General features: G+C 45.9%; 1 protein-coding gene across 4 annotated transcripts in view; it reads left to right on the forward strand.

The window, feature by feature from the left end:
• The first annotated feature begins 5313 nt into the window (after positions 1 to 5313).
• The window catches only part of arhgef15b (Rho guanine nucleotide exchange factor 15b), a 105015-nt gene continuing 88331 nt past the window's right edge, over positions 5314 to 21997 (forward strand). For 2 of the 4 annotated variants that reach the window (XM_059975069.1, XM_059975071.1), the window contains exon 1: positions 5319 to 5539. The gene's annotated coding sequence lies outside the window, so the exon portion shown is untranslated. Of the gene's footprint in view, positions 5540 to 5925; positions 5947 to 21997 lie in introns of those variants that run through there. The other 2 variants (XR_009513183.1, XM_059975070.1) reach the window with 2 other exon arrangements.

Below are 21997 nucleotides of genomic sequence, written 5' to 3' on the forward strand. Positions count from 1 at the left end.
CTTGTGCAGGATTCCCTAAAGGTCAACTTGCAGATTGAGTCTGCAGTAAGGAAGGAAAACGTATTGGTGCTGTTCATTTTAGAGGATTAGAATATAAAAGCAAAGATGTAATTCTGAGACTTCATAAGGCATTGGTTAAACCGCATTCGGAATATCGTGAATGACTTTGGGATGTGCTGGCATTGGAGAGGGTTCAGAGAAAGTTCATGAGAATGATCCTGGGAATGAAGGGGACATATGAGGAGTGCTTGATGGCTCTGAGTCTGTACTCACCAGAGTTTAGAAGAACAGGAGGGGGATCTCATTGAAACCTAACGAATATTGAAAGGCCCTGACAGAGTGGAAGGGCAGTTGGTGTTTCCAATGGTGGAAGAGCCTAGTTTAAGAGAGCACGGCCTCAGAACTAAAGGATGTCCCTTTAAAACAGAGATGAGGAGGTGGTGAATCTGTGGAATTCACTGCTACAGACAGCTGTGGAGGCCAAGTCATTGGGTATACTTATGGTGGAAGTTGATAGGTTCTTGATTAGTAAGGGCGACAAATGTTACGAGGAGAAGGCAGAAGAATGGGGTTGAGAGGAAAAACATATCCACCATCCATCCAGACGGTGCTCTCTTCTCTCTGCTAACATCAAACAGCAGTTACAGGATCAGCAGGCTCCTGAACCAGTATGGAGAACTTCACTCAGCACACCTCTGAACTGGTTCCACCGCCAATGGACTCACTTTCAAAGATTCTACAACTCTTATTCTCAGAGTTATTTACTTTTTATTTGTATAATTTATTGTCTTTTGCACATTGGTTGTTTGTCAGTCTATGTTTATGTATAGTTTTTCAAAAATACTATCATATTTCTTTACCTTCCTGTAAGAGCTTACTTAAAAATGAGTCTCAATGTAAAATATGGAAAATATTTGTACTTTGATAATAAATTTATTTTGACTTTAACTTTGAAATGATTGAATGGTAGAGACTTGATGGGCCAAATGGCCTAATTCTGCTGCTATGTCTTATGGGCTTATTTTATTTTATCTTTTTGTATTTAGAGGTACAGCATGGAACAGGCCCTTCTGGCATAATGAGCTGCACTGCCTAGCAACACACCTATTTAACCAACTATAATCCAGGTCAATTTACAAAGACCAATTGTCCAGTACGTCTTTGGACTGTGGGATGAAACCAGAGCACATGGAAGAAACCCATGCGGTCACGGGGAGAATATATAAACTCCTTACAGCTGGAGCCAGAAGCAAACCCTGACGCCCCAATCTGCAATAGCATCACGCTGTCTGCTACACTACCATTGAATGTTGTAGCACGCTTGAGGGGCTAAATGGCCTTCTCCGTGACACTTTGTTGTAATGTAAACAATGTCACCAGAGAGACACTGAAGCTAGTGGATACAGAAGTGTTCTATACAACAAAATGAGACCCTGCCTGAGGAAGAGGCCTCTTCGACCCAGTATTAAATGACAGTATTACATGACAACCTTTAGCACATTTTATATGCTAAAGATCGAAGGTAACAGCAGGACAATTCTATAGTTACAATGTCTCTACAATGCTTCCTTTGAATTACATATAGTTTTCACATCTCCTTCTTCTTTGCAACCACACTCCAGACACCCAAAGTGAATGTTAATCAACTCTGTCTAGTTTTCAACCAACTGGTGTCGTCAGCCCCAGGAATACTGTTTCTCAGAGCTGTGTTCTTAAATTGAATCTACAATCCGTGACTAAGGCAGCTGTGCTGCTCCAAAGAGCACTATATGAGATCAATCTTACCCTCAGCCACTAGGCTCTATAATGAGTCAGCCTATAGCCAGGGAAGTGACGATCCACTCCTGTTAGAGTCTTGGTGGTAACTTACTTATTCTTCTTTCTTCTAATCTAATATTGTACTTGCAATCATCATCACAGCTTGTCACACCAGACAGCCAGTCACTCTGGTGTTGTTTGGTTGATGTTGGGCAGGTCAGTGTCAGCTGAATCGGGCGAGAGGGGGCAGTTGCGCAGAACGTGTCCAATGTTCGGCACCCTTTCACCACACTCACAGGATTTGCTGGTCTTTAAACTCCACTTCACCATATTGTCTCTCGTCTTACAGACTCCTGCTCTCGCTCTGTTGAGAGTGCTCCACTTCCGTCTGTCAAGCAGTGCCCCTGGGGTCTGGCAACGTTTCTGTGGGGTCTTGCACTGTATTGTTTGGTGGGGTTCTGGCTTCTGTTTGTTGCCAGAGGTCAATCCTGTATGTTTGGGGGGACGTTCCGTGCGGTAGTTGCTCCATGTAATGCTACTGTGGGATTTCCTTTGGGATCAATGAACTACCTATGTTCATGTCTGAAGAATGGCTGTTGTTGAATTTAATTATTGGTTATATATCCTAACTCCAGAATATGGCCCAACACACACAAGAACAAAGCTCCTGCTTTCTTTGCTCATCTGTGTGTTGTTTTCACAGGTACATCATAGAGGGATCAGAAGTGGAGACAGTGAGCAATTGCAAGACCTTTGAGGATCTAACGTGGTACCGACATGCAACTACAAAGAAGGCAAGACAATGGCTATATTTCATTAGGAGCTTGAGGAAATTTTGGTTCGTCATCTAACTACAGATGTACTGCGGGAGTGTTCTGACAAGTTGCATTACTCTCTGGAGTGGGGGGGGGGGCGCTGCTGCACAGCATTGAAAGAAGCGACAGAAAGTTGTAAAATCAGTCAGCTCTGTCATAGTATCCAAGATATCTTCAAGTAGCTGTGCCTCAGAAAGGTGGTGTCCGTTATTAAAGATCCCCCACCACCCAGGACATGCCCTCTTCTCATTGTTACCAGTAGGAGGTACAGGAGCCTGAAGCGACACACTCAATGACTCAGAACAGCTTCTTCCCCTCTGCCATCCGATGATAGTAAACCTGATTCAGATTCTGAAGCACGACACAATTATGAAGCAAATTGCATTCAGTACAAGGTAGTAATGCCTTACAGAGTTATTAGTCACGTCTTTCCTTGGAAATCTCAGATAAGCTGTGACATGTTTCCTCTTACTGTGTGGATGCTCCACCTCCTCGACACATTTACTCTCTTCCTCTCTACACTTTGATCATACCTGCTGTCAAATCCCAAACAGCCTCACACCCATTCCCATCAAAAACAAACAATATGATTCATTTTAGTTAGATCAGGTGCTGGGAAATGAGGTTAGCAGAGATGGGTCCTTAATATTTGGCATGGACACAACAGAGCAAAGAATCTATTTCCATACTGTGTACTATTCCTCTTCCCTAATAGAGGATATCAGAATTGAAATCAGCTTTATTATCACTGATACGTCATGAAATTTGTGGTAACAGTACTGCGTAAGATATCTAAAAAATTACTAACACAAGATTCTCATTTCTCTCTCTCACCTGATCTCCTTACCTGCCCATCACCTCTCTCTGGTCCTCCTCTCCCTTCCTTTTCTTCCATGGTCTTCTATCCTCTCCTATCAGAGTCCCCCTTCTGCATCCCTTCATCTCTTTCAACAATCAACTTCCCAGCTCTTTACTTCACCCTCCCCCTTTCCCAGTTCCACCTATCTTCTACCCCTCCCTCCCCCACCTTCTTGTTCTAAAAGGTTTGGGTCCAAAATGTCAACTGTTTACTTTTTTCCATAGACTCTGCCTGGCCTGCTGAGTTCCTCCAGCATTTTGTGTGTGTTGCTTTGGATTTCCAGCATCTGCTGATTTCCTTGTGTTTGGGTTATTTTCGGAGAGTCAATACTGCAAGGAACAGACCCTTAGGCCAATCAAACTTGACCAAGACTCCACACTTATCCCATTTGCTCGCCTGTATTTGACCATCTCTCTCTGAACCTTTCCATCCATGCACCTGTCTAACTGTAGCTGCGAACTAAAAATATTTTCTTAGCCTTTAGCCGTGTGTTTTTTATTGATCAAAAGGAATTAAGAGCAAAGAGATAAATTGGCCTTTAATTGGCTGGTGGGTTTACAAGAGATTCTGCAGATGCTGGACGTCTAGAGTAACACTCCCAACTTGCAGGAGGAACTCAGAAGATCTATCTTTCTGTCTACACTTATTTATCTATTTATTGTAACTTTACATAATGTTATACACAATGCTAGAGGAACTCAACAGATCAGGCAGCATCTATGATGAGGAATAAGTAGTCAACCTTTCAGACCAAGGCTCTCCAGCAAGTTGTGTGTGTTGCTCTGGATTTCCAGCATCTGCAGAATCTCTTGTGTCAGTACAAAGACGAGAAAATCTGCAGACGCTGGAAATCCAAAGCAACACTCACAAAATGCTGGAGGAACTCAGCAGGCCAGGCAGCATCTTTGGAAAAGAGTAAACAGTCGATGTGTCTGGCCCAAGACCCTTCTTCAGGACTGGAATGTGAGGGAGGGGTGGAAGAAGTACAAGGTGGCAGATGATAGGTGAAAACGGGAGAGGTGAACTGAGGAGCTGGGAAGTGGATTGGTGAAAGCGATAAAGGGTTGGAGAAGGGGGAATCTGATAGGAGAGGACATAAGACCATGGAAGAAAGGGAAGGTGGAGGAGGGGCACCAGAGGGAGCTGATGGGCAGGTGAGGAGATAAGGTGAGAGGGGGAAATGGTGAAGGATGGTGGGGGCATTACCAGATGTCCGAGAAATCAATGTCCATGCCATCAGGTTGGAGGCTACCCAGGTGGAATATCAGGTGTTGCTCCTCCAACCTGAGTGTGGCCTCAGTCTGGGGTAGAGGAGGCCAGGGACTGGCATGTTGGAATGGGAAGGAGAATTGAAATGGGTGACCACCAGAAAATCCTGCTTTTGTGTCGGATGGAGTGAAGGTGCTCAGCGAAGCGGTCTCCCAATTTGCATTGGGTCACACTAACACACCGGAGGCCACACCAGGAGCACAGGAGAGAGCAGGTAACCCCAGCAGATTGGGAGATGAAGTCTTGACTTATCTGGAAGGACTGTTTGGGGCCCTGAATGGCAGTGAGGGAGGAGGTGTGGGGGCAGCTGTAGCCCATGGTCACTTGTACTACCCCTTTGTCCTCTCCCCCTTCCTTTCCAGTCCTGAAGAAGGGTCTCTGTCCGAAACGTCGCCAGTCTAATCATTTCCATCGGATCCGCCAAACTCCACACCCGCACGCAGCCGGCGCCGAAGGTGGGGTCGGACCGTGGTCGCCGGCGCTGCCGCAGCTCACCTGAACAACCGTGACCTGCTCAAAACTGTGAGCCATCCGACAATAAGTTACTCTCTCAGACAGACATCACATGGTCAGGGTGTGTGCGCTTAACTGGAACACACCTCCCTGTTCCAGAGAGTGGTAACAGGGCTCACTCAAAGCGGGGAGCTTGCGCCATGGACTTCCTCCTGAATTAACGTCCTTCTAAAACACGTTAAAAAAAAAGAACCACACCAGTTCCCACAGAATCTCACTTCCTCCCATTGATAAAGGAAAGGGGATACGCTGGCTTAAGGGGAAATGGTTGTGTTTCTAAAGAAGATTCCGGTCGGTTTCAGACTCCGGGAACGAGTGCGGGGAGGTAGGATGGAATTTTGATTTCGCTTTTCCTTTTCGGGCGGTTTCTCTTTAGGGCGATTTAACGATGGGGTGGGACTGACTAAACTTTCCCCGCCATAGATGGACTGAAGTTGCATCTTTTGTGAGGTTACTTTGTGGGGGGGTTGAGAGCTTTTGCGAAGTGAGTTGCACCTTGGAAGTGCGAGATTAATTGCAAACTGTCTGCCTGAATCTTTGGGCAGGGATTGTTTCTGTCGCGTTTGGGCTTGTCCCAGTTCCAGCAGCGCTCAGTGCCCCGCTTGCCAAAAGGAGTGATTGTTTTCGCCCACAGCCTCGCTGTCCCTATCCCCGCCTTGGGGAAGTCCGGCCCGGCGACCTGGCTCCGCTTTGAGCGATTCCACATTTCGCCGGGAGGTGGGCCGGAAGAAGGTAGGGACGGCGGTCCAAGGAGGTGAAGGCTGTCAGCGAGGGCGAGCTTATTCGGCAGCAGGGGCGGGGAGTCACCGGGGCTCGGGGTCGGTGTTTCCCCAGGCGGGAGGGAGGGAGGGAGTGGGACAGGGGGAGCGCGCGTACTTGAGGAGGTGGAAAGGCGGGTGTGCGCGCTCTTGTGAGGGTTCAGAATGACGAGATGGGAGTTTATGTTGACTTGGATGTTGGGGGTCCCAGCAGAGCTTCGTGCATCCTTCACTGCGATCTAGACTGCACCACCGTTTATTGCCCATCCCTCATCTGCCCCTTGAGAAGGTGGGGGTTGAGAGAGTAAATTCCCTTCTCCAGCCAGCGCAGTTCTTCTGGTGAAGGGGTTCCCTCTGAGCTGTTCCAGGATTCAGACCCATTCATGGGGACAGTGGCGACAGATTTACAGCTCACTAGCGCCAGAAAATCTGCAGATGCAACACACATCAAACGCTGGAGGAGCTCAGCAGGTCAGGCAGCACCTGCGGAAAAGAGTGAACAGTCGGAGTTTCGGGCCGAGACTCTTCATCAGGACGGGAAAGGAAGGAAGGGGTCACAATAAGAAGGCTGGGGGGGGGGAGGAAGTACAAGGTGGCAGGTGATAGGTGAAGCCGGGAGAGGAGGGGGGGGGGTGAAGTAAAGAGCTGCCAAGATGATTGGTGAAGGAGAGAGAGAGAGGGCTGAAGAAGGAGCTGTCTGAAAGGAGAGGGCAGAAGACGATGGAAGGGGTGAAGCACCAGAGGGAGTTGATGGGCAGGTGAGGGAGGGAAACAGGAATGGTGAAGGGGGTGTGGGGCTCTTGCCAGAAGTTTGAGAAATCGATGTTTGTGCCATCAGGCTGGAGGCTACCCAACGGAACATAAGGTGTTGCTCCTCCAACCTGAGTGTGCCCTCATTGCAGCAGTAGGCGAGGCGGTGACTGACAGATTTCTAGGCCAGCAAGGTGATGAACCTGTGGGTGGTGATGCTTCTCTGCTGCACCTGTCCCAGAAGGTGCTGTTAGGTTACCCCAGTGAGTGGCTAGTATGGATATTGTAGGCAGGCACCCTCGTGGTGGAGATGGTGAACATTTAGGTTTGGATATCTGGAAGCAGTTGTATGTATCACCTTGAGCAACACACAAAAATGCTGGAAGAACTCAGCAAGTCAGGCAGCAAGTATGGAGGGGAAACTGAGATCCTTCTTCAGGACTGATGAAGTGTCATCTGTTTATGTCCCTCCATAGATGCTGCCTGACCTACTGAGTTGCTTCAGCATTTTGTTCAAGATTTCCAGCATCTGCAGAATCGTTTGTGTCAGGCTGTGCTTTCTTCTCAGTGTTGTCCTTGCATGGGAGGTACAGGATAGGCCCTTGATTAGTAAAGGCATGAAAAGATACAGGGCGAAGGCAGGAGAATGGGGTTCAGAAGGAAAATATATTTACCATCCAGGCCATGCTCAGTTTTCGCTACTACCATCAGGCAGGGGGGAGAGGAGTCTTGGGTCCCAGCAGGTTCAGAAACAGTTATTACCCTTCAACCATCAGGCTCCTGAATCAACATTGAAAACTTTCACCTCAACTCTGAACTGATGTCACAACCTACAGACTCACTTTCAAGGACTCCATCATCAGAGATCCCCACCAGCCAGGCCATACTCTTTTCTTGCTGCTGCCATCAGATCGGTGGCACAAGAGCCTCTGGACTTGCACCACCAGGTTCATTGACCCCTCAACCATCAGACTCCCGAACAAAGGGGGGTAACTACACCCACTTGCCCATCCACTGAGATGTTTCTCACAACCAATGATCTCTCTATCTAATCTTCTCGTTATTTATTGTTTTTTTTTTAATATTTGTGTTTGCACAGCTTGTTATCTTCTGCACTCTGTGGTTGATCTTTCATTGACCATGTTATAGTTACTATTCTATAGATTTGCTGAGTTACACCCACAGGAAAGTGAATCTCAGGATCGTATATGGTGATATATATGTACTCTGATATCAAAATTTACTTTGAACTTTTCATTGTCTCAGATCTACCTATTGTTTACTAGTCTTTGAGTGTAGTTTATCATTGATCCTATTGCCTTTCTCTTTTCTACTGTGAATGCCTGCAAGAAAATGGATCTCATGGTAGCATATAGTGACAGATAGGTACTTTGATAAATTTACTTTGAACATGCCCTAGAATGGTGTTGGCTCATCCAGCCCACTACCTCATATTCTTTCCCACTTCTGACTCATCGGTTGAAAGTAGCAGAACTGAATAGGAGATGACTCTCTCTCCACAGGATGCCTGAGCCACAAGCTGCTCTTCTGACCACATTGCGCGCGTGTGTGGGGTTCAGATGTGTCAGTGGTGATCTCAGTGGTCATTCAATTTAATCATTCAATCATTCTACTTAATATCAGTGTATGTATACAGTCTACATCCTGAAATTCTTACTCTTCCCAGACATCCATGAAACAGAAGAAAAACCCCAAAGAATGAATGATAGGAAAATGTTGGAGCCCCAAAGCCCCCCTGCCATGCACAAGAAGCAGCAAAAGCAGCAAATGTCCCCCTCCCCCTCCCCCTCCCCCCAGTTGCTCCAGCTTAGCATCGACCCCTCTCCCTCCACCAGCCACCATCCAAGCAACAGCAGGGTCCCCAGAGACCGTGATTAGAGTCCATCAAAAACTACTGTCCATCCCAACATGTCAACATTCCCAGATCTCACTTCTATGGACGGAAGGTCACTGAGGTGATAAAGTCATAAAGCACAACAACACAGAAACAGGCCTTTCAGCCCATCTAGTCCATGCTGGACCATTATTCTGCCTAGTCCCATTGATCTGCACCTGGACCATAACCCTCCATACTCCTGTCCGTGTACCTATCTAGACTTCTTTTAAATGTTGCAATCAACCCACATTCAGCGCTGCTGCTGGCAGCTCGTTCCACTCTCTGAGTGAAGAAGTTTCCCCTCTGATTAGGTGAGACTAGAATTAGAGGTGAAAGGTGAAATACTTAAAGGGGGAATAAGAGGGGTATCTTCTTCACTCAGAGGATGGTGAGAGTGGAATGAGCTACCAGTGGAAATAGTGGATGTGGGTTTGATTGCAACATTTACGAGAAGTTTGGATAAGTACATGGACGAGAGGGGTCTAGGTGTGGGTTCATCAGGACTGGAAAGGAAAGCCAGAATGAGAAGTTGGTAGGAGGGTGAGGATGCTGACAGGTGACATGTGAGACCTGGTGGGGGGGCATCAATTTAATTTAATTGGTGTGCCAAAGGAAGCATTGTTTCTGGATGCAGCGTTGCTGGTCATGCAGCTGCTGTGCCCAAGACTGCAGGAAATTGCGGGGTGCCATCAAGGAGGCGCCTCAAGAAGGCATCACCCATCATTAAGGACCTTCATAACCCAGGACGTGTCCTCTTCTCATTTCTAGGAGGAGGTACAGGAGTCTGAAGACCCTTACTCTACATTTTAGGAACAGGATCTTCCTGTCTGCTATCAGATTTCTGAAAGGTCCATGAGCACTACCTCAGCATTTTGCTCTCTTTGTACTAATTTATTTTTAATACTTATTCTATCTCATGGTAGTGGATGTCTTGCATTGTCCTGCTGCTGCAAAACAACAAATTTAATCACATATGTTAGTGATAATAAGCCTGATTGTGATCTATCCTGGACCCAACATATTGATGCAGCTACAAAGTCACAACAACACCTATATTTCATTAGGACTTTGAGATTTAGTATGGCTCCAAAAACACTTGCAAATTTTCAACAGGGTACTGTGGAGAGCATTCTGACCGGCTGCATCAACATCTGGTATGGGGGTGGGTGGGGGGGAGGTGGTTTGGCGGTGGCTGTGCACGGAATCAAAATAATCAGCAGGGAATTGTAAATTTAGTCAGTTCCATCATGGGCACTCGCCTCTGTAGTATCCAGGACACAAAGGAGTGACACATCAAAACGGCAGAGTCCGTCATTAAGGACCCCCCCCCCCCCCATCGTCCCCCCCATGTTCTCATTGCTACCATCAGGAAGGAGGTCCAGAAGCCTGAAGGCACACACTCAGTGATACAGGAACAGCTTCTTCCCCTCTGCCATCTGATTTCTGATTAGACATTGAACCCATGAACACAACCTCACTACTTTTTTCTATTTTTAAGCTTCTTATTTAACTTTTATATATATGCTTACTGAAATTTTTTTAATGTATTGCATTGTACTGCTGGCACAAAGACAACAAGTTTCACGACCTGTACTGGTGATATTAGACCTGATCCGGACTCTGATCTCAGCATCGGTTCTAACCCTAAACCCTCCATTTTGAGACTCTCCTACCCATCAAACTGAGTGTGACCAATCAGCTCATGAGTCTCTAAACCAGGGGTCGGCAACGTTTACCACTGAAAGAGCCAATATGGACCCATTTCCCACAGAAAAGAAAACACTGGGAGCCACAAAACCCGTTTGGCATTTAAAATGAAATAACACTGCATACAACGGTTTTTTTTGCCTTTATGCTATGTATAAACAAACTATAATGTGTTGCATTTATGAAATTGATGAACTCCTACAGAGAAAACGAAATTACATTTCTGCATGCAACAAAAACATTTTGAACTCCGAAAAAAAGACGTTGGGTTGAAGGTTACTCCATAGTTAGCCTACCTTGGATCGAAGAATTAAAAGAAAGCGCGCACTGGCAGGTGTCAGGCATTGGCAGTGGTGATGTATATTAATAGCGATAAAGAACACGTTGTAGCGGTGTAGCGCTACATGCAGCGCTAAAATAAAGACACTGCAGTCAAAGGTAACTTTATTCGAACTAAACAGCCTTGATTTAAAGCCTCCCTCAACCCGTCCCTGTGAGCGCGGATGCTTCAAAAGACACGTACTTACAAACCCCCGTAGGCTATCTCTCTTAGCCGGAACGGTGGCTAATTGTGAGCCGGTTCGGATGTGCCAGGAAATAGGTTGCCACAACGTTTTTAGATTGTACAAGATCACCATAATCTTCAAATTTCGAATTACATTTCAAAAACTAACAAAATACGGGGAGCCGCAGCACAGAGATCAAAGAGTCGTGTGCGGCTCCGGAGCCGCGGGTTGCCGACCCTTGCTCTAAACCATCCCTCAGCCTCGTGCTCCAGGGAAGAAGCCCCACTCTTGTCAAACTTCAAAGTCAATTCATTATCAAAGTATGTATATGTTGCCAAATGCTACCTTGAGATTAATATTCTTGCAGACGTTCACAGGAAAATAAAGAAATTCTGTAGAATCAGGCAAGAGCACGAGTTGTAGAAAGTGAGGTTGTGGAATCAGTTCAGAGTACTGGTGAGTGAAGTTATCCACCCTGGTTCAGGAGCCTGACCATTGTAGAGTATTAACTGTTCCTGATCCTGGTGGTGTGGGATCTAAGGCTCCTGTACCACTAGCCCGATGGTAGTAGTGAGAAGGGAGCATGGCCTGGATGGTGGGGCGTCCTTGATGATGGATTCTTCTTTCGTGTGGTGGCGCTCCTTGCAGAGGTGCTCAGTGCTGGGGACGGCTTGTCCTGTGGTGGAATGGGCGTATCCATTCCTGGGCATTGCTGTTTCCATACCAGGCCGTGATGCAACCAGTTAGGATACAATCTGCAGAGGGTGACAAAGCTTTAGGTAACACGGTGAATCTGCGCAAACTTGTAAGAAGGTAGAGGTGCTGCCGCGTTTTCTTTGTCACGGCGCTTGTGTGCGGGTTCCAGGACAGATCCACTGCATGCTTTCCACGTCCACTCCATCCTGGCCTTCCAGTATTCGAAAGGCTTTCATGAGACCAACATTCTTCTAAACTCCAGCAAGTACAGGCCCAGGGCCATCAAGCGCTCCTCATGCGTTAACTACCCATTCCCTAGATCACTCTCATGAATCTCCTCTGATGCCAGCGCATCCTTTCTGAGATAAGGGCCCAAGACTGCTCCCCGTATTCCAAGTGCCAGCTGACTAATGCCTTAAAAGCCTTCTTGTGGCTATGCTCCTTACAAGTATGCTCAGTGGTGGGTAGGGCTTTGCTTGTGATGGGCTGGACTGTATCCACCACTTTCTGTGTCTGGACACTGGTGTTTCCATCCCAGGCCGTGGTGCAACCAGTTCAGATACATTCCATTGTCCACTTCGTCAAAGTTTCAGATGATGTGCCAAAAGAGGTTCTGTGTGTCTTCTTTGTAGGCCCAGGCCGGGCCCAGGAGAAAATCAAAGTACATTTATTATCAAAGCATGTGTACTTTATACAACCTTGAGATTTTTTTTAAAAGATCGCCAGACACCTGATGTGCAGAAAAAAAACATTGTGTAAAGAACTGAAATTCACAAAAGTGAGTTCACAGCCATGGAGTCAGTCATCACTGCAGCTGATCCAGGAGCCCATTAGTTGCAACCCACAGCATCAGTTCAGTGCAGAGTCGAGTAAGCTGAACTGGTCCATCCCTCACCTCTAGCCCTGACACCCTGACCTTTTCAATCTGGCCCAGCACAAATTGTCCAATGGGGTCATTTGCTGATAAGATAACACCAAGGAATTTAAAGTTACTGACACTCTCCACCACCAAACCCCTTATGACAACTGGCTTCTTCCTCCAGCCTGTCCTTGTAAGTTAGGCCCGTCAGTCTTGCTAATCTTTCCTGCATCCTTTCCAAAGAATTGACATCCTTCCTGTAACTCAGCAACCAGAACACTGAAGTCCTGCGGTCTCACCAGCATCTTGTATAGTCGTTCCAGCTCTTTACCGTTACATCCTGACGCATGAATAGGTCACCAGGAAAGTTAGTGGTGAATGGTATCTCTGTGAGCTAGCACAGAGACGATGGGACAAATGGCCTTCTCTAAGTTCTAATACACATAATGTACTGTTGAGACTTTAGAAAGAACCGGTGAGGTCTCACTTGGAGTATTGTGAGCTGTTTTGGGCCCCTTAGAAAGGATGAGCTGATCTTGTTGAGGGTTCAAAAGAGATTAAAGAAAACAATTCCAAGATTGAACAGCTTGTCATCTGAAGAGCATTTGATGGCTCTGGGCCTGTATTTACTAGATTTTGGAAGAATGAGGGATGACTTCATTGAATGCTGAAAGGCAAGATCAAGTGGATGTAAAGAGGATGTTCCTATGGTGGGAGAGTCCCAGACCAGAGGACACAGCCTCAGAATAGAGGGGTTTCCTTTTAAAAAGGAGGTGAGGAGGAATTACTTTAGCCAGAGAGTGGTGAATCTGTGGAATTCTTTGCCACAGGCAGCTGTGGATACCAAGTCTTCATGTATATTTAAGGCATAAGTTGATAGATTCTTGATTAGTAAGGGCATGAAGGGGTTTAGGGAGCAGGTAGCAGATTGGGACATGAAGGGGACACGGATCAGTCATGACGAACTGGTGACTTAGAGGGCCAAGTAGCTCAATTTTGCTCTCATATTTTATGGTCTTATGTCTCAACTATCACTTGCATTCGTTCTAATTTAGTAAAGTTTTCTTCAGAGTAGTCTAACAGGTGTTGAGAATCGTTTGAGTGAGGGTCATTGAGACGAAGTTTACCCTCAGGAAGCCTCCTCTGGTTTCAGATTAATTTATTTCTCACATGTGCATCCAAACATGAAATGCATCATATGCATTAACAGTCAACTCCAAGTTCAAAGTAAATTTTATTATCAAAGTATGTGTATGTCACCATATACAACCCCGAGATTCATTTTCTTTTGGGCATGCTCAGCAAATCTATAGAATAGTGACTATAACAGGATCAATGAAAAATCAGCCAGGGTGCAGAAGACAACAAGCTGTCCAAATGCAAATATGAATGCAAATCGCAATCAACAACAAGAACATTAGATAAAGAGTCCTTAAAGTGAGATTATTGCGAATTTTGTAGTGTTCTGTGTTGTCCTGTCGAGCATTGTGGGCATGTAATGTTGGTGCCACAATGGGTGTGTTGATTGTTAATGTAAACGACCCATTTCACTGTATGTTTTGATTTACACGTAATAAATAATCATGAATCTTCCAGTTTAAGATGGTGCTATGAACATGTGCAACAGTTCAAGAGGCTAGCATTGGTACACTGCAGAACCGCCCCAGGTGGTTGGAGCGATTTGGAGAGGAGAAGTTGAGGCAGTGGGGTTTCACTTGCAGAACAACTGGTCCGGCTGCGGGGTAGGATTACTCTGGGTGCCAAGCTGATGTGGGGAAATTGAGAGTGCTTCAGGCTGGGTGGTGAAATCTGAGCCCGGAGCACGTCGCTAGGTGATGTGGACTAGGCTTGGAGCCTTTCACTGTGGCAGTGCCTGGGTCCTGGCACCAGGTATGATATGCTGTTTCGACAATTTAAATGCTGGCCCAGGTCGACTGGATGTCGGGATCTGAGGCGAGAGCCGATTTAGCTCGCTGTCCCCTGATGTTCACTCTCACTCCATGGCGCTGGGCTATGAACACTGCCCTGGTTACTATGCTCCATGCCCGCTAATCTGATGGACTGATACCAGTGCTTCGGCCTACTCTGGCCTGCTCCGGGGTTTGGCTATAAGGACTCTCTTTCGTTCGGAATGTTGTTGCTTGCTTCTATTGTTTGCATGATTTGTTTTTCTCCCCCTTTGTCTGCCTATCGGGTTTTTAATTGGGTTCTTTAGGGTTTCTTGCTTTGTGGCTACCTGTAAGTAGACAAATCTCAAGGTTGTATCATTTATACATTCTTTGATGATAAATGTACAGTCGCCCCTCCTCATCCACGGATTCCGTATGTGCAGTCAACCAACCACGGATCGGGAAAACCTGGAAGTTCTGTCTCCAGCAGTCGTTGCTTGAGCATGTACAGACTAATTTTTCTTGTCATTATTCCCTAAACAATACAGTATAACAGCTATTTACTTAGCATTTACATTGTATTAGGTATTAAAGTACAGGCAGTCCCCGGGTTATGAATGAGTTCCGTTCATATAAAACACTTATGAAACATATGTATTTCAATAATTTAACTACTGCGTTGCTTAGTAATAATTGTAGCTTTCAGCGGGGCAGTGCCTTTCACATTCTCCATGAAAAGTGTTCTGATTGTTGACCGATTGTAGCCTAACGCTTTCCCAATGACCGATGGCGTTTCACCTCTTTCCGATCGTGTTATTACTTCCACCTTATTTTCAATCACGATTGTGATTATTTTCGTGAAAAGAAATACTGCGGATTCAGAGCTGCGCCGCCAGGTCCTAATGTCCACCGCACGGAGACAGGTTGAATAAAGTCCGGGGTTCTGCTGGGTCCTAAAGACCACCGCACTGTTAAATAAGGGACTTGAGCATCCACAAATTTTGATATCCGCGGGGGGTCCTGGAACCAATCCCCCATGGATAAGGAGGGCCAACTGTACTTCAAATCTTGAAAGGAGGGTTTTGGAGATAGAACTGGAGGTGCCAAGTCTTGCAGCTGAAGCCAGTTAATCTCCTCCGGGGCTCAAGAGGCCAGGGGAGGGCAGATAACTCATGTTGTAGGAGACAGTCACAGAGACACGGAGAGATGAAAGCAAGATCAGAAAGCGTGACATTTTCAAATAAAGAAATTTAACGGACTGCATACCAATGAAAATTAACTTGTTGATTGATGTTTAGAGTCTGACGTGAGTTAGCATCAGAATCAGGTTAACATCACTGACAAATGTCCTTTTGTAAATCTGGTGGGAGAAAAGAATGTTGGAAATGGCGAGGACAGAGCACAGTGGGAGGGGTGTGGGACAGGTGGCAGAGAAGGAATGCCAGGTGGGGGTGGCGTGGGTGGGGACATACCCAGTCCTGAGACACCAGGAAAGGTCATTTAATTCCAAACAATGTGGTTTATTGATCATTACAGAACTTTTCTGTGGTGCTTCCCACTCCATCCCCCTCCCTTCCCCTCTCCCAACCATGATTCCCCTCTCTCTGCCCCCCCCCCCCCCCCACTCTCAGTCCACAATAGAGACCCAGATCAGAATCAGGTTTATCATCGCTCACAGATGTCATGAAATTTGTTTCTTTTGCAGCGATACAATGCAATACAAAGCTGCTACAGAACTGTGCAAAGCTCTTAGGCACCCTAGCTATGTATATGTGCCTTAGACTTTTGCATAGTATCGTCTATATTCGTTTAAAAAAGAGAGCGGAAGTAGTGAGGTAGAAATCTGACTGGAGAGGGAAAGAAGCTGCTCTTAAAGCATTGAACGTGTGTCTTCAGGCTGCTGTACCTCCTCCCTGATGGTGGTAATAAGAAGAGGACACGTCCTGGGTGATGCTGGTCTTAATGATGGATGCCGCCTTTATGGAGCATTGCCTTTTTGGAGATGTCCTTATTGCTGGGGAGGTTAGTGCCCATGACGGAGCTGGCTGAGTTTGAAACCCTCTGATCCTGCGGAGTGGCCCTTCCACATTAGATGGTGATGACCAGTTAGAACGCTCCCTGTTGAAATTTGTTAGAGTCTCCTCAAACTCCTAATGAAATATAGCCACCGCTGTTCCTTCTTTGTAATTTCATCAACATGTTGGGCCGTGGATGATCTGCAGAGATGTTGGCGCCCAGGAACCTGAAACTGCTCACCCTTTCCACTGCTTATCCCTCCGTGAGGATTGGTGTGTGTTCCCTCGACTTTCCCTTCCTGAAGTTCACAATCAATCCCTTGGTCTTGCAAATGTAGAGTGCAGAGTTGTTGTTGTTGAGACACCACTCAATCAGCTGATCTACCTCACCCCTGTACGCCACCTTGTCACCCATCTGATTCAAAATTTCAAAGCACATTTATCATTAAACTATTTATGAGATTCTGTCTTACCACACACAGCCATGAAACAAAGACAACCATGGATACCGGTCAAAGAAAAATATCAAAATCCAATGTGCAAAAAAAAGGACGGATCATGCAAATGGCGACAAAAGAGCAAAAAACACAGAATGTAAAACATCCAATCACAAAATCAACAAAACAGTCCAGGAACGCTCAGTTTCAGCTCAGTTCAATTCAATTTAGCGCCATCATTTGTTGACTGCAGGCCGCAGAGGCAGACCGCCCTAATTGAAAATAGCAACAAAAAAAGTTGCAACTACCAACAAAAAACATATCAAAACATGAACTACAGATTCCAATCCGCAAACCGCATCAATTAAACCTCGCCCAAGACCCAAGATTTCGGCAGCAATGAGTGAGAGCGCAAGAGAGACCGGTCAAACACAGGCACCTTCCTCCAGGACTAGAAAGTGAGAGAGAGGCCATTCAAATGCAGACGATGCTGAACACCTTGCGCTCTTGTTGATTTCAATCTTCCTCGAAGCTTTGATTGGCGAGAAATGAAGTCGATCGTGGGCTCTCCAGGCTTCTTGGGTCTAGGCTCCACATTTCGCTTGAAACCTCATCAAACTCCCTGGGAGACGGCAAATCATCAGATTGCACAATCGGCCCAAAAACAAAATGTAGATCATAGGCTCCAATAGAGGACACCTGAAGTTTCTTCAGATACATAAAGTGTAAAAGAGAGGTGAGAGTGGATATCGGACCACTGGATATCGGATAGCTGGAAAACAATGCCTGGGATGAAGTAATGAGGGACAAGGAGATGGTGGACGAATTTAATAAGTATTTTGTATCAGTCTTCACTGTGGAAGGCACTAGCAGTATGGTGGAAGTGCCAGGTGTCAAGGGTCATGAAGTGTCTGAAGGTACCATTACTACAGAGAAGCTTTTTGGGAAACTGAAAGGTCTGAAGATAGATAAGTCACCCAAACTGATGGTGTATATCTCAGAGTTCTGAAAGAGATGACTGAAGAGATCGTGGAGGCATTAGTAATGATCTTTCAAGAATCACTGGATCCTGGAATGGTTCTGGAAAATTGCAAATGTCTCTCCACTCTTCAAGAAAAGACAGAAGCAGAAGAAAGGAAACTATATGCCAGTTAGTTTGACCTCAGTGGTTGGGAAGCTGTTGGAGTCAATCAGTAAGGATGAGGTCTCAGGGTACTTGGAGGCACATGGTAAAACAGGCTGTAGTCAACATGGTTTCCTCAAGGGAAAATGTTGCCTGACAAATCTGTTGGAATTCTTTGAAGAAATAACAAACAGGATAGACAAAAGAGGATCGGTGGATGTTGTGTACTTGGATTTCAGAAGGCCCTTGACAAGGTGCCACACATGAGGCTGCTTAACAGGCTGTGAGCCCATGGTATTAGAAGAAAGATTCTAGCATGGATAAAGCAGTGGCTCATTGGCAGGAGGCAGAGTGGGAATAAAGGGAGCCTTTTCTGGGTGGCTGTCAGTGACTAGTGGTGTTCCACGGGTCCGTATTGGGACCGATTCTGTTTACATTATATATCAATAATTTAGATGATGGAATTAACGATTGTTGCAAAGTTTGCAGACGATATGAAGATAGGTGGAGTAGCAGGTAGTTTTGAGGAAGTAGAGAGGTACTGAAGAATTTAAACAGATTAGGAGAATGGGCAAAGTAATAGAAGATGGAATACAGTGTCTGGAAGTGTATGGTCATGCACTTTGGTAGAAGATAAAGTCTTGACTATTTTCTAAATGGAGAGAAAATGCAAAACAACTGGGGCCCAAAAGGACTTGAGAGTCCTTGTGCAGGATTAATTTTCAGGTTGAGTCTGTGGTGAGGAAGGCAAATGTGATGTTGGCATTCATTTCCACAGGACTAGAAAATAAAAACAAGGATGTAATACTGAAACTTTATAAAACACTGGTGAGGCCTCACTTGGAGTATTGTGAGCGGGTTTGGGCCCCTTATCTTATAAAGGATGTGCTGAAACTGGAGAGGGTTCAAAAGAAGTTCACAAAAATGATTCCAGGATTGAATGGCTTGTCATATGAAGAGCGTTTAATGGCTCTGGCCTGTAATCACCAGAATTCAGAAGAATGAGTGGTGATCTCACTGAAACTTAGCGGATGGTGAAAGGCCTTGATAGGGTGGATATGGAGAGGACGTTTACTGTGGTGGGGGATTCCAAGACCAGAGGACACAGCCTCAGAATAGAGGGGGATCCCTTTAGAAAGGAGATGAGGAGGAATTTCTTTAGCCAGAGAGAGATGAATCTGTAGAATTCTTTGCCACAGGCAGCTGTAGATGCCAAGTCTTTATGTATATTTAAGGCAGAGGTTGATGGGTCAGGGCATGAAAGGTACGGGGAGAAGGTAAGAGAATGTGGCTGAGAGGAAAATTGGATCAGCCATGATGTACCAAACGACCTTGTTCTGCTCCTATATCTTTTTGGTCCTATTGTCAGAGTAACTGAATCATAATTAAAAGAAGAAGTAGTAAGAAGAAGAAAAAGAAGCCACACAGTCATGGGTATGGAGAGAGTAGATTAGTGGGCTAAGCACGTGTCCTTGAGGTGTGCCAGTGTTGATTGTCAGTGAGGAGGTGTTATTTCTGATGTGCACTGAGCATGAGTGAAGACTTCACAATGAGGAAGTCAAGGATCCAGTTGGAGTGAGAGGTACAGAGGCCCAGGTAATCTTTGCAATTGCATCAATATGCGGGGCTCAGATATGTTGAAGCCCGGGAACTTATGGCTGCTCACGCTCTCTGATTGATGAGAACAGCGTGAGTTCCTTTGACTTTCCCTTCCTTGAAGTCCACAATCAATTCCTTTTTTTTAAAACCAGTCCCCTGCATTCAGTCATCAGTGTTGCTTTTAGAGAAGTTCAAGATGGTATTGCAATATTTGTTTTTGTCACCTAATACACTTGAAAAACTTCTACAGATGTACCGTGGAGAGCATTCTGACAGGCTGCATCACTGGTATGGGGGTGAAGGGGGCGGGTGGGTGACGGCCACTGCACAGGACCAAAAAGAAGCTGCAGAAAATTGTAAAACCAGTCAGTTCCATCTTGGTCACTAACCTCCTTAGTATCCAAGACAACTTCAAGGAGTGGTGCCTCAGAATGGCAGCGCCTGACTTTAAGGATCCCTGTCACGCAGGACATGTCCTGTTCTCATTGCTTCAATCAGGAAGAAGATACAGGAGCCTGAAGGCACACACTCAGTGATTCGGGAACAGCTTAATGTGCTGGTGATGTTAAATCTGAATCTGAAGACAACTAGAATGCTGCACGAATTTGAAAGCAAAGCCACAACTGTTGACTTATTCCTGGCAATGAGCCCATTCCCTGTGGGATCTTGGTTTAGGTTGGGAATTTTAGCTGCAAGCTCCAAGTCTGAACATGTTTCGGGACGGATTGCTCAAACATTTGTGCCCGGTGCAATGTAATCTCCACCCAGAATTAAGTGAAAAACCTGAAACAAGAGGGGACAAATCAACTCATCGAGTCTGTTCGGTATGTGTACAAACCTTTTCATCGGCTACACCTGCTTGTTACTTCAAATATCTCATCAGCCAATCATGTGGCAGTCGCTCTTACATCCACAGTGATGAAGTGTTTTGAGAGGCTGGTGATGAAACACATCAGCTCCTGCCTGAGAGGTGACTTGGATCCACTCCAGTTTGCCTACCGGACCAACAGGTCCACAGTCTTCACTCGATCCAGTGAGAACAGGACAGCAAGGATCCATACGTCAGGATGTTCTTCATGACTACAGTGCAGCATTCAGTTCCAAAACTAACCAATAAGCTCCAGGACCTCGGCCTCTCTGCCACCTTGTGCTGTTCGGTCCTGGATTTCCTCACTTGTAGATTCCTGTCCAGAGGGGTCTGTGTTTGGACCACTTTTTACGTTATATATATCAATGGCTTGGGTAAAGGCAGTAATGGCCTTGTGGCAAAGTTTGCTGATGATACAAAGCTGGATGAAGGAGCAGGTAGTTTTGAGGAAGTAGAGAGGCTACAGAAGGGTTTAGATAGATTAGGAGAATGGGCGAAGAAGTGTCAGATAGAATGAAGTGACAGTAATGCACCCTGGTAGAAGAAACAAAAAGGATAGACTATTTTCTAAATGGAGAAAATATTCAAAAATCTGAGGTACAGAAGGAATTGGGAGTCCTCGTGCAGAATTTCCTAAAAGTTAATTTGCAGATTGAGTTGGTGGGGAGGAAGACAAATGTGAAGCTAGCATTCATTTCAAGAGGACTAGAATATAAAAGCAAGGATGTAATGTTGAGGCTTTATAAAACTCTGGTGAGGCCTCACTTGGAGTATTGTGGGCAGTGTTGGTCCCCCTAACTCAGAAAGGGTGTGCAGACCTTGGAGACGGTTCAGAGGAGGTTCTGATTCTGGGATTGAAAGGCTCATCGTGTGAAGGGCAATTGTTGGCTCTGGGCCTGTACTCACTGGAATTCAGAAGAATGGGGGTGACTTCATTGAAACCTATCGATTGTTGAAAGGCCTCGGTAGAGTGGATATGGAGAGGATGTTTCTGTGGTGTGGGAGTCCAAGACCAGAGGACGCAGCCTCAGAATAGAGGGGTGTCCTTTTAGCCAGAGGGTGGTGAATCTATGGGATTCGTTGCCACTGGTGGCAGTGGAGGCTATGCCTTTGGGTGCATTTAAGGCGGAGGTTGACAGGTTCTGGATTAGTCAGGGCATGAAGGGATATGGGGAGAAGGCAGGAGTTTGGGGTGGAGAGAGAAGATTGGATCAGCCATGATAAAATGGTAGAGCAGACACAATGGGCCAAATGGCCTAATTCTGCTCCCATATCTTAATAGTCTTATGGTCTTCGTCAGTTCAGATTGGCAACAGCATCTCCTCCGTGACCTCCATCAGCACAGGTGCACCACAGGGCTGTGTGTTTATCACCCCTTTACCTTGTGTGTCTATGCACAGCTCCAATACCATACTCAAGTTTGCTGATGATACCACAGTCATGGGCTGAATCGAAGGAGTTGATGAATCAGCATGCCGAAGGGAGATTGAAAACTTGGCTGAGTGGTGTCATAACAACTACCTCTCACACAATGTCAGCAAGACCAAGGAACTGATTCTGGACCTCAGGAGAGGTCCATGAGCCAGACCTTGTAGCAGGATCAGAGGTGGAGAGGATTAATGACTTGTGGGTGTTACTATTTTGTGGATCTTTCCAGGACCCAACAAGTAAGTGCAATT

This window comes from Hypanus sabinus, chromosome 7, assembly GCF_030144855.1.
Source record: "Hypanus sabinus isolate sHypSab1 chromosome 7, sHypSab1.hap1, whole genome shotgun sequence".
Lineage (NCBI taxonomy): Eukaryota > Metazoa > Chordata > Chondrichthyes > Myliobatiformes > Dasyatidae > Hypanus > Hypanus sabinus.